The 9,804-nt window shown below is 46.4% G+C and overlaps 1 long non-coding RNA gene and 1 other non-coding gene across 2 annotated transcripts in view; one reads left to right on the top strand and one right to left on the bottom strand.

Annotated features, from left to right (window-relative positions):
- LOC104864888 overlaps positions 1 to 1,076 on the bottom strand; it is a 7,183-nt gene extending 6,107 nt beyond the window's left edge. The window contains exon 1 of the long non-coding RNA XR_781009.1: positions 999 to 1,076. This is a non-coding gene — a long non-coding RNA (uncharacterized LOC104864888). The remainder of the gene's footprint in view (positions 1 to 998) is intronic.
- Positions 1,077 to 7,385: 6,309 nt separating this feature from the next.
- On the top strand, positions 7,386 to 7,501 carry LOC117287459. Its single transcript, XR_004518755.1, has one exon. It is a non-coding gene; the product is annotated as a U5 spliceosomal RNA (small nuclear RNA).
- Positions 7,502 to 9,804: the final 2,303 nt, after the last annotated feature.

Below are 9,804 nucleotides of genomic sequence, written 5' to 3'. Positions count from 1 at the left end.
TATACACACACACACACACACACACACACACACACATATATATATATATATAAATTGAATTTTGGGAAACTTTAACGGTGCTGCCAACTTTGGAAAAAGTCATCCCAATTTAGTGTGTTGACTTGGCATTGTACAGAAATGGACAACCATATTGATCTAGAAATGTTAATTTATTTTTATTTTTTTATTTTTTTTCCAGGTGTACAGGGATAACACATTGCACTAAATATGTAAGGTCATATCTATGTGGGATTGAGTACAGAAACTAATAAAGTATTCTCTAAATAATGAAAAAAGAATAAGATAAGACTATAAGAGAGAGAAGCAATTTAAATATGTTCAGGGACCATTTTCATCTCCAGAATTAAGGATTATTTTAATGTTACATCATTGCCTTTTCTCTTTTACTTTCCTTTTTAGTTGTATTTTAGGATTCCCTTCTTTTAATGTTCTTACAGAGATTTCTTTAACTGAAATACTGAATAGTTTCTTTGGTGTGAAAAACTATAACAGTACACAGGATCCTAATGAGATAATTAATAATGTGAAATAGGAAGTAAAGGGCTAAAGGTGTAGGGAAAGTGGGAAAGGTGGGGGAAAGGTAATAAGGGAGAGGAAAAAAATAAGAGAAACTGAAAAAATGGAAATAAAGTGTTTGTAAATGGGGAGGGGAGGAGGGGGAGAAGAGAGAGCAGGGACAAGGGGAAAAATGAGAATCAAGACCTATTATGTAAAGGTACAGGATCCCATTGATGAATGTAACTGTATTGTATACATAGATTGTACCAATAAACTCAATAAAAAGAAAAAGAAAAAAAAAGAATAACAGCCAGTATCAGTTCTGTTTGGTGATGGGTTGTCACAGTAAAATTTGGGGAGAAGGAGCCTTGGGGATTGAATCCAGGGCCTCCCTCATACTAAGCTTGTAATGTACCACTGTGCTACACTCTCCAGACCCACCGATTTTTTTTGAAAAAAGTTTCATAGGGCAGACTGACCTTAAACTCATGGAGATCCTCCTGCCTCAGCCTCCTAAGGGGTGTTTCGATTCTGCAATATCCATGGACTCCTTTCACCAACAGCTAAACCGACAATGGCCATTCTCCGGGTCCCCCCAAAGGTTCCATGGTTGCTGTCCAACCTCACTTGAGCCAGGCCTTGAGAGGAGACTTAGGCCCCATCAGTCTCTGGGGTAAGGAACAGAGCCAGCACCCGAGTGATGGGCACTGCTCTGCACTTGGGACACATCTTCACACCGAACGAATTCAGTGACGCTCGCACTCTAGGACACCAAGTGGAGGGCTGCTCCATTGCTGAAGCAGACACTGTGCAGGGGCACCTCTGTCAGGACGAAGTCACGGCCTGGAAGTCGGCCACTGACATTGCAGAACAGCAGGTGATGGTGGTGCACGCAGGAGGCTGAGGCAGGAAGATTTCCCCACAGGTAAGGCCAACCTGTAATCCCAGTACTCGGGAGGCTGAGGCGGGAAGATTGTCCCAAGGGTAAGGCCAGCCTGGGCTATATAGCAAGACCCTGTCTCAAAAACAAAACAAAGAGCTCTGGGTGTAGCTCAGTGCACAGCCTCTGGCTTCTCAATGTCCAGAGCCACTGAAAAAAGAAAGAAAGAAAGAAAGGAAGGAAGGAAGGAAGGAAGGAAGGAAGGAAGGAAGGAAGGGGGGAAGGAAGAAAGAAAGAAAGAAAGAAAGAAAGAAAGAAAGAAAGAAAGAAAGAAAAAAGAAAGAAAAGGCCAGGTGTGAGGGCATACACCTGAAATCCCAGTACTCGGGAGGCTGAGAAAGAAAGAGAAAAAAGAAAGAAAAGGCCAGGTGTGAGGGCATACACCTGAAATCCCAGTACTCGGGAGGCTGAGGCAGGAGGATCCCTGTGAGTTCAAGTCCAGTCTGAACTACATAGCAAGACCCTGTCTCAAATAAACCAAACCTAGGGCCAGGGATTTAGCTCAGTGGTTCCGCCTCCTGCCTTGCAAGCGCAAGGAGCTGAGTTCGATCCCTGGTACCAAAAAAACAAAAAAAATAAAAAATACAAATCAAACAAACAAAAACATGGCTGAGAAAGAAACACAGCTCCTGGGTCATCTGGGGCTTCCGCACTCCCTTCGGGTCTGGGTTTTGGCTGAACGGAACGGTGTCACAGAGCAGCAAGGTGAGGCAAAGTTATGTAGTAGCTGGGGTGGATGAAGACAAAAGCGAGCCTCCTTCACACCCTGCACAGACACAGGCAGCACACACGTGCAGGCCTCTGCCTCCTAGGCTAGGCCGCACCGCCATACCGGTCACAGCCTCAGCTTCCAGCGCTCTCTCCCTGTGCCCCACATCCGGGACCTCCGGTCAGCCCAGCTTCCCCCCAGAACTTCACCCCTGGATCCTCGCCTGCACCCAAACCCCCAACCCGTCTCGAGCTGCGGCCTGCCGCCTCCCATGGGCCATTTTCTCCCCCTCTGCGGCGAGCCAGTACCCGGCTTGTTGAAACCTGAACATCCCGGGTGGTTTCTGGCTTGGTGTGAACCAGAACGGAGGTCCCACCCGGATCCCTGTGCCCCACAGATTCCACGGCCTGACAGCTGGATCTGGGGTTCTTCCTAAAATCCATCCTGCCCAGCCTTCACTGCTCTGGCAGTGTCTTCTGAGATATGCAGACTAAGTTACCCACCACTAAACTGAAGTAAACAGGAAAGTGAATCTACTGCCCAGTCACCTCACCCACCCCCAAGCCACTGCCTCCCCACTGGCCCAGGCTGGTGTCAAACTTGTGATCCTCCTGCCTCAGCCTCCCAGAATGCTGAGGCTTTTATTGTACCCACAAGTCCATGAGGTTGATGGGCCGGGTCTCACTGTAAGACTTGAGTCTCACTTTTACTCCTGGAGCGTGAACAGCCAAGAGGCCTTCACGATGCTGGGCTCAGAAGCTCAGCGAGGCTCCAGGAGCTTGTCTGATAGCGAGAGTCACCCAGGAAGGAACACACCAGGCAAGTTGGCTAATAGATCTTTATTAGTCTGGCCAGATGGCACTTTCTAAGCCAAGTAGCTCAGGAAGGGCACTCAGCTCAGAAACAGAGGCCATTTTATATTGGGCTGAAGGGGGGGGGTTTACACTTAAAATTTACAGACAGAGGACAAAGGCAAAGAATCAGTTAATCTGAGCCAGTGGTCATCAGGCATATACTTGACCATCACCTACTAATGATCAGCAGATTGATTATCCATTTTTCCATTTTCAACTTAGATTACAAAGTTCAGAACATTCCACTACAGGCAAGCAAGGAGTGGCATGATTTATGTTGGGTCTCTGTGTTCACTACAGTTTCCATCTAGCCTCCCAGCTACTTCAAAGCAGCCACCCAACAATTCACAATTAATCACTAGTTATTCCATAAGGGATGGGGGGAGCGACAGTCTCCAGGTCATTCGCCGGTCAACATGGAGTCGCTCTGGTTCAGCCAGGCTCCCACATCACCCCAGCCCTTGTTAAATTTGATTTTGAGACAGCGAGTCCCTAAATTGCCCAGGCTGGCCTCCTGCCTCAGCCTCTCCATGTAGCTGGCATGACAAGGCAAAGTGAGCACTCTTTTCCTGACTCCTGAGTACCCTTGTTCCATGTTCTGTGCTGCTCAGCTCTGCTTTCTACTCTTTTATGGGTTTGCTTGTTTGTTTGGACATCGTTGTGCTTTGTAGTGCACAGTGGCTTGGACCTCACTAAGTAATCCAGGCTGGCCTCAAATTTACAGTGATCCTCCTGCCTCAGCCTCCCAGTTGTGGGGTTTGGTTTTGTTTCTGAGACAGGATCTTGCTATGTAGTTCAGGCTGGTCTTGAACTCACTATGTATCTCAGGCTGGCCTTAAGCTCACAGCCATCTTCCCGCTTCAGCCTCCTGGAGCGCTGGGATTCTAGGCATGCATCACCACACTATACTTTAATGTGCACCTTATTAACTTCTAGAAACTTTACTTTCATTTTTATTTTTTGTGCTACTGGGGATTAAAACAAGGGCCTTTGCATGGAGCTATATCTCCTGCCACCCCCATTTTAAATTTTTTAAATTTTGTGATAGATTAGCCTCCAATTTATGATCCTTCTGCCTCAGCTTCCCAGAGTGCTGGGATTACATTGGGTGCCACCGCACTGGACTTGAAATTTCGTATCTAGAACAATGATTAACTCTTTGCTACATACGTTGCAAGTAATAATGCCACGGGTGCTGGGGTCCTGGTCTAGGTTTTTGTTTGTGAAGAACAGAATTAGATGTGGCACGCAGTGGTAAGGAGAAAGCAGCACAGTTTAATGAAGTTTAATTAGCCGGTGACAGGCAGAGTGGGTTCATGCTGATGGAAAGGAAAGTAGCACCAACGCTGAATATTTTAGGGTGACGAATTTAAAACACTGGGCGGGGTCTAGCAGTCTCCAAGTGGGTCTTTTCAGAGCATGCGCAACAATGTGATTGACAGGGTCCTGAGTCAGGTCAGCTGTGTCTACTGCGCATGTTCTTTCGCGTAAATCACTCTGCTGTAATTGGATGTATGAGATGCAGTCCATACACATGACCCTTTAATGAGCGCCAATTGAAGAAAGGTTACTGTAGGTCATGCCTGAAAATCTGGCACACATGCGTCTTAGTTTGGAACTTCGGAGTCATCCAAGGCGGGCCCAGGGTCTTTTTCTTATCTCTGCTTCTGGGTAGTGTCGGGGGGCACTAGGGCATTGCCTGGGTTCAGGTGAGCCGATGGGATGGTACTGAGGCCTGAACCCTGGAGTATGCTGGGTAAGTGCCCTACCACTGAGCTGCACACCGAGCCCTGATGTCTGTGATTTTGCTTTATTATTTTTAACATACAGAATTTAAAATTATCAGCTATATGTATAAGTACATTACTGTTTTTCAGTTTTTTATTGTGGGAAAACACACACAACATAGCATTTACCATCTCCTGAAGAGTACAATTTAGCAGTGCTTCTGTTTGAATGTGTTTCTCCGAAATGTATGTTTGGAATTTAATCCTCAAATGTAAATGTTAATGTGTTTGGAATCCAGGTCTTTGGGATGCATTAGGACTCCTTTGGGAGGAAACTCCTCACCACCCGCAAAAAAGTCAACAGTTAGACTAAGGATGTAGTTTTAATTCTGGCTCATGGTTTTGAGATTTCAACCCAGGACTCGCTGACCTCCTGGTCTACTAGGAACCCCTGAAATGTTACTGGAAACCTCTTCAGGAGGCGCTGGTCTCCTGCTCAGTGTACAATGCAAGACTAAAACAATAAAATTAAGAGACAGAATTAAGAGAGACAGAAAGTGGAGAGCCAGGACGGCCAGTGTTGCTTAATTAGCAAAGACATTGGTCCATCCAAGCCCCTGATTTTTATTAGTGACCAGTTGGGACAGAGGTGAGCTACATGTGAGGGTGGGACTATGTGCAAGAATGTGCAATTGTACAGTTTCTATGGAAACTAGTGGAAGCAAGACTCCTAAAGGAAAAGACAAAGCATTCTCGAATTAGGAATAGAATAGACAAAAAGGTATGGTTGTGATTAGAACCTTATCCTTCTAGTTAAGAAGGTTTGAATTGTAGAAATGGAATTTGGGTGTGAGTTTTTCTGACCTCGGCATGTAGGCTGGCTGGACTCTTCTCTAAAGCCAGTTGTGCGATTAACTCTTTACAGAAGAACTGCTTACAGCCTGCTTTGGGCATAATCAATATTACAGTCTCCCACAGTGGTCATATTCGCGGAAAGTGTGGAGCAGTGGATCCCATGGTTCCCTTCAAGGGCACAGCCCCAGTGACCCAAACCTACCTCTTTGCTTCTGAGTTTCCTTCTCCTCCCATTCCCCACCCTGGGGATAATCTAGAGCCAACAATAGCAACTTCTCTCCTTGGAATTCAGTGTTATGTGATGCAAAATCATCTCACAGGCTGGGTGTGGTGGCTGCACACCTGCAGACCCAGCACTAGGGCATGGAGGCTGGAGAACTGCTGGGAGTTCCCGGTCAGCCTGGGATACAGGACAGACCCTGTCTCTCACGACCAAAAAAGAGCTGCGGATAAAAGGGACAAAGTCCCACCTTCCTATCCTTTGATAAGGGCACTAATCCCAGCCATGAGGGGTAGCACCCTCATGAACTAATTACCTCCCAAAGCCCCACTTCTTAATACCATCCTCTTGGGGACCAAGTCCCAAAGTGAATTTAGCAAGGACCCCAACACTCAGGGCAAAGCAAGGAGTAGGAGACGGCAGGTGTGGCTGGGGGCTGCCCTGGAATGGTGCAGTCTTCCTAGGCGGGGCCTGCGGCTCAGGTGGAGAGGGAGGAAGAGAGGCTGGGGCTGGTGGGTTAGGGTTGGGGGAGCTGGGGCACTGCTCCTTTGGGTGAACCGTGGCCCCTAGGTGCATCAGGGTTGTCTGGGTTGCCGAGGTTGGAGGGAAGGGGTAGCAGCAGGGTGACAGAATGGGGGGCCACCTGCTCCCCTTCGTGCGTTGCCACGGAGTCGGATCTTCCTCCCCCACCCTATACTCCCATTTCCCCCGCTGCAGCCCCCCATCCGGGGACTCTGGGCCTTTAGTCTCCACCCTCGGCCTCCTTGGCCTCGTCCCCGTGACTCCTGCTGTGACACCCAACGGACTCTGCGGCCCCCACCTTCCTTGATATCTCACAGGGACAGACGCAGTAGGCACTGCCTCCCAGCAAATCCTCGGGCGCGCCCCGCGCCCTCCTCCTCTCCCAGCTGCTCCTGCAACCCCACCCCGGCCTCCCCAGACCTCCTCCCAGGCCGGAGGGCCCTGGCACCCCCACTCCCCGCCGGGATCGGTGTTTATCTCTTGCTTAATTTCCTAAGGCCCCGCCCCGGGTTCTCCGGACGCGGAAAGGACTGCAAAGTGACCCTGCGCATCCCTGCAGCCCAGCACGGCGGGGACACAGTCCGGGGCACATTTCACTTAATGACTTACTAAGGTATTTATGCTCAATCCCCTTTTTTAGGTGCAAAAAAAAAAAAATGTTTTCTTGGAGGCCAATTAAATAGTAAAGTCAAATCGCCTTGGCTGCCTCACAAGCGCAAGGTCCTGCGCTCTGCCCCCTAGCGGTGGCCCGGCGCCCGGCGCGAAGCCTCACCTACTATTTAGGGCATTTCCGGAAACCAGAGCTACGCCGCGGAGATGATTTGCATACCCACAATGCATTGTACACTCGGTAATTTTCCTCTGTAAAAACCACAAGATTCCCCTTTCTTCTTTGATCAATTTTTTTTCTCAAAATAATATATGCGTCTAGAATTGTCTGAGTAATAGGCAAAAGTCACTAGCACCTTATGGCAAAAAATCACCATTACATTTTTAGGAATAGCACTTACCCGAGGACCGTGTGCCGAGTCCAGAAACTATACTCTGGTTTCTCTTCAGATCGTATAAATCTTTCGCCTTTTACTAAAGATTTCCGTGGAGAGGAACAATTCTGAGTCTTAACCCAATTTTTTGAGGCCTTGTGTTTACAGGGCTAATAACGTGGTTTTCAAAAAATAGAACAACCGTCAGTTAAAGATTACTATTAGTCTACGTTTAAAAGTTTTTCTTAAGCTTGATTTTAGGTGGTGGGGGCAGTTTTCTAAGCGACTATAGTCTATTTTGGGTGAATTCAATTATTTCTGGCTTCTCCAAAATGTTGAAGTTATAGGTACGTCCCACCATGCCCAGGCTGGTAGTCGTAATTGTCTGTTTTTTGAAGCGTGTTTATGGGCAACTTTTCGCGTTTCTCCAGAAACTAACTTGGCTTTAAAACCCGAGTTAGATAATGTGTTTTGTAGTAATTTGGGGTTTAGTAATTTGAGTAAGGGGAGTATAGTAGATCTGGCTTTTCGGGCAACTCGACTTATTTTGTTTTCCCCCCAGTCATGCCCTGGCACGAGGGTTTTTGGGGAGTATAGCAACTTTTCCAGAAAACCAATCCCTTATCTATTAAACAGCCAAGAAAAGTGGGTTAGTGGCTATGGCAGGAGTAGCAGCCGTGACAGCTATAAACAGTGCAGGAGGAAGAGGGGACTTTGGGTAGTGGTAGTAGAAGCAATTTTGGAGGTGGTGAAAGCTACAATTTTTGGTAATTACAAACAACAATCAATCTTCAAATTTTGGACCCATCAAGGGAGGAAATTTTGGAGGCAGAAACTCTGGGCCCTATGGCGGTGGAGGCCAGCGCTTTACAAACCATGAAATCAAATCAGTTTTAGCAGCAGCGTTAGCTATAGCAGATCCTCTTTAAAAAAACAAAGCAATTCTTTGCAGAAGGTGTGGCGGTAGCTATGGCAACGGCCCACTCTGTAGGACCCTGGGTCACAGGGCTGGAGTTGTTCTGGGATCACTTTCCAGGTCACTTGATCTGGCACCAAAGAAGTTTCAGATCAATAAAATAAAATCCCAAGGAACACAGGATGACCAATGGAAATGCAGTTAGGAAAAAAAAAAACCAAACAAAAACCCAACAGGTTGGAGGGTGAGGAAGGAGATGAAAGAATTGTGTTATGTATTATATATACCAACTACTCTGTCTCAAAAATAAGAAATAAAGGGGGTGTGTGAAAAAAATGTTAAAGTAAATAAATGTTGAGAATGGAGCTCAGGGCAAGGCCCTGGGTTCAGTTCTACCAGGAGAGAGAAGGGCAGGGGCTATATCCACCCGTCTCAGGTGGACCTTGTTTGGGCCTTACATTATTTTTTATTTATTTTGGTACCAGGGATCGAATTTGCACGTTCTAGGCAGGTTGGCGGAACCACTGAGCTAATTCCCCGGCCCTGGATCTCATTTTAAATAAACACTATTTTAAACATTATCTCTGTATGGTTGTCACATGGTGGTGAGGATGGTTTTTACACCCTTGTTTCAGCGGTGCCTATGGAAACACCCCCCTCCGGGGATGGTCTGGTCTACAGTTTGCTCTGCGTCCCCCCAACCTGTCCATGGTGAGGCCTGGGGTGACAGTTGCTGTGGTCCTTCATCCTATTCTGCCTTTGCGAATGTTAAACATTATCCACATCAAGGAGTTTTAAATATATTTTGAAAACAAATTTGATGGGGTAATTCATATTTTGTGTAACATTTTATATTTTTAATTTTTGTATTTTAGCCCACGTTTGTAGTACAAGATGATTACATTCACTATGGGCCATTGGTGAATGTACATAATTTTTCATTCTCCCTTCCTCTCCCCTCCTCTGAAAACAATTTGTAGCACGGCGATGTAAGTTTCATTTAATTAATTAGTAGGTTAAATATTAGGGTCTAGTGACAAGTCTAATGACGACAATGGTATCAAAGTTGTGATGATCCCATATTTCAAGATTTCTGTGAAAACTGTAATGTGTCACAAACATATCTATGGTTTCTGTCTGTGATAGTCACATAAATGCCTGTTAAGAATAGAAAGAGGGCCAGGGATTTAGCTCACTGGTTCCGTTGCCTGCCTGGGCAAGTGTGAGGAACCGAGTTCAATCCCCGGTACCAAAAAATAAATCAATAGTCTGGGCATGATGGTGCACACTTATAACCAGGACTCGGGAGGCTGAGGCAGTAGGATTGCCATGAGTTTGAGGCCAACTTGGGCTACGGAGTGAGTTCAAGAGCATCCTGAACTGTATAGCAAGGCAAGACCCTGTCAAGAAAAAGAAAAGACAGGAGAAAATACAAATGACTTTAAAAAGCTGTTCAAACAATTAATGACAGAAAACTTCCCAAACAGAGGGAAAGGATTTGACATTCAGATAACTGAGGCATATAGGACCCCAACTAGCTACAATCAAAAAAAAAAAAA

The sequence above is a fragment of the Fukomys damarensis genome, unplaced genomic scaffold (genome assembly GCF_012274545.1).
Source record: "Fukomys damarensis isolate Sample0158 unplaced genomic scaffold, DMR_v1.0_HiC HiC_scaffold_23, whole genome shotgun sequence".
Lineage (NCBI taxonomy): Eukaryota > Metazoa > Chordata > Mammalia > Rodentia > Bathyergidae > Fukomys > Fukomys damarensis.
Note: the sequence above shows the minus strand (reverse complement) of the source record. Positions and strands in the feature narration are given on the sequence as shown.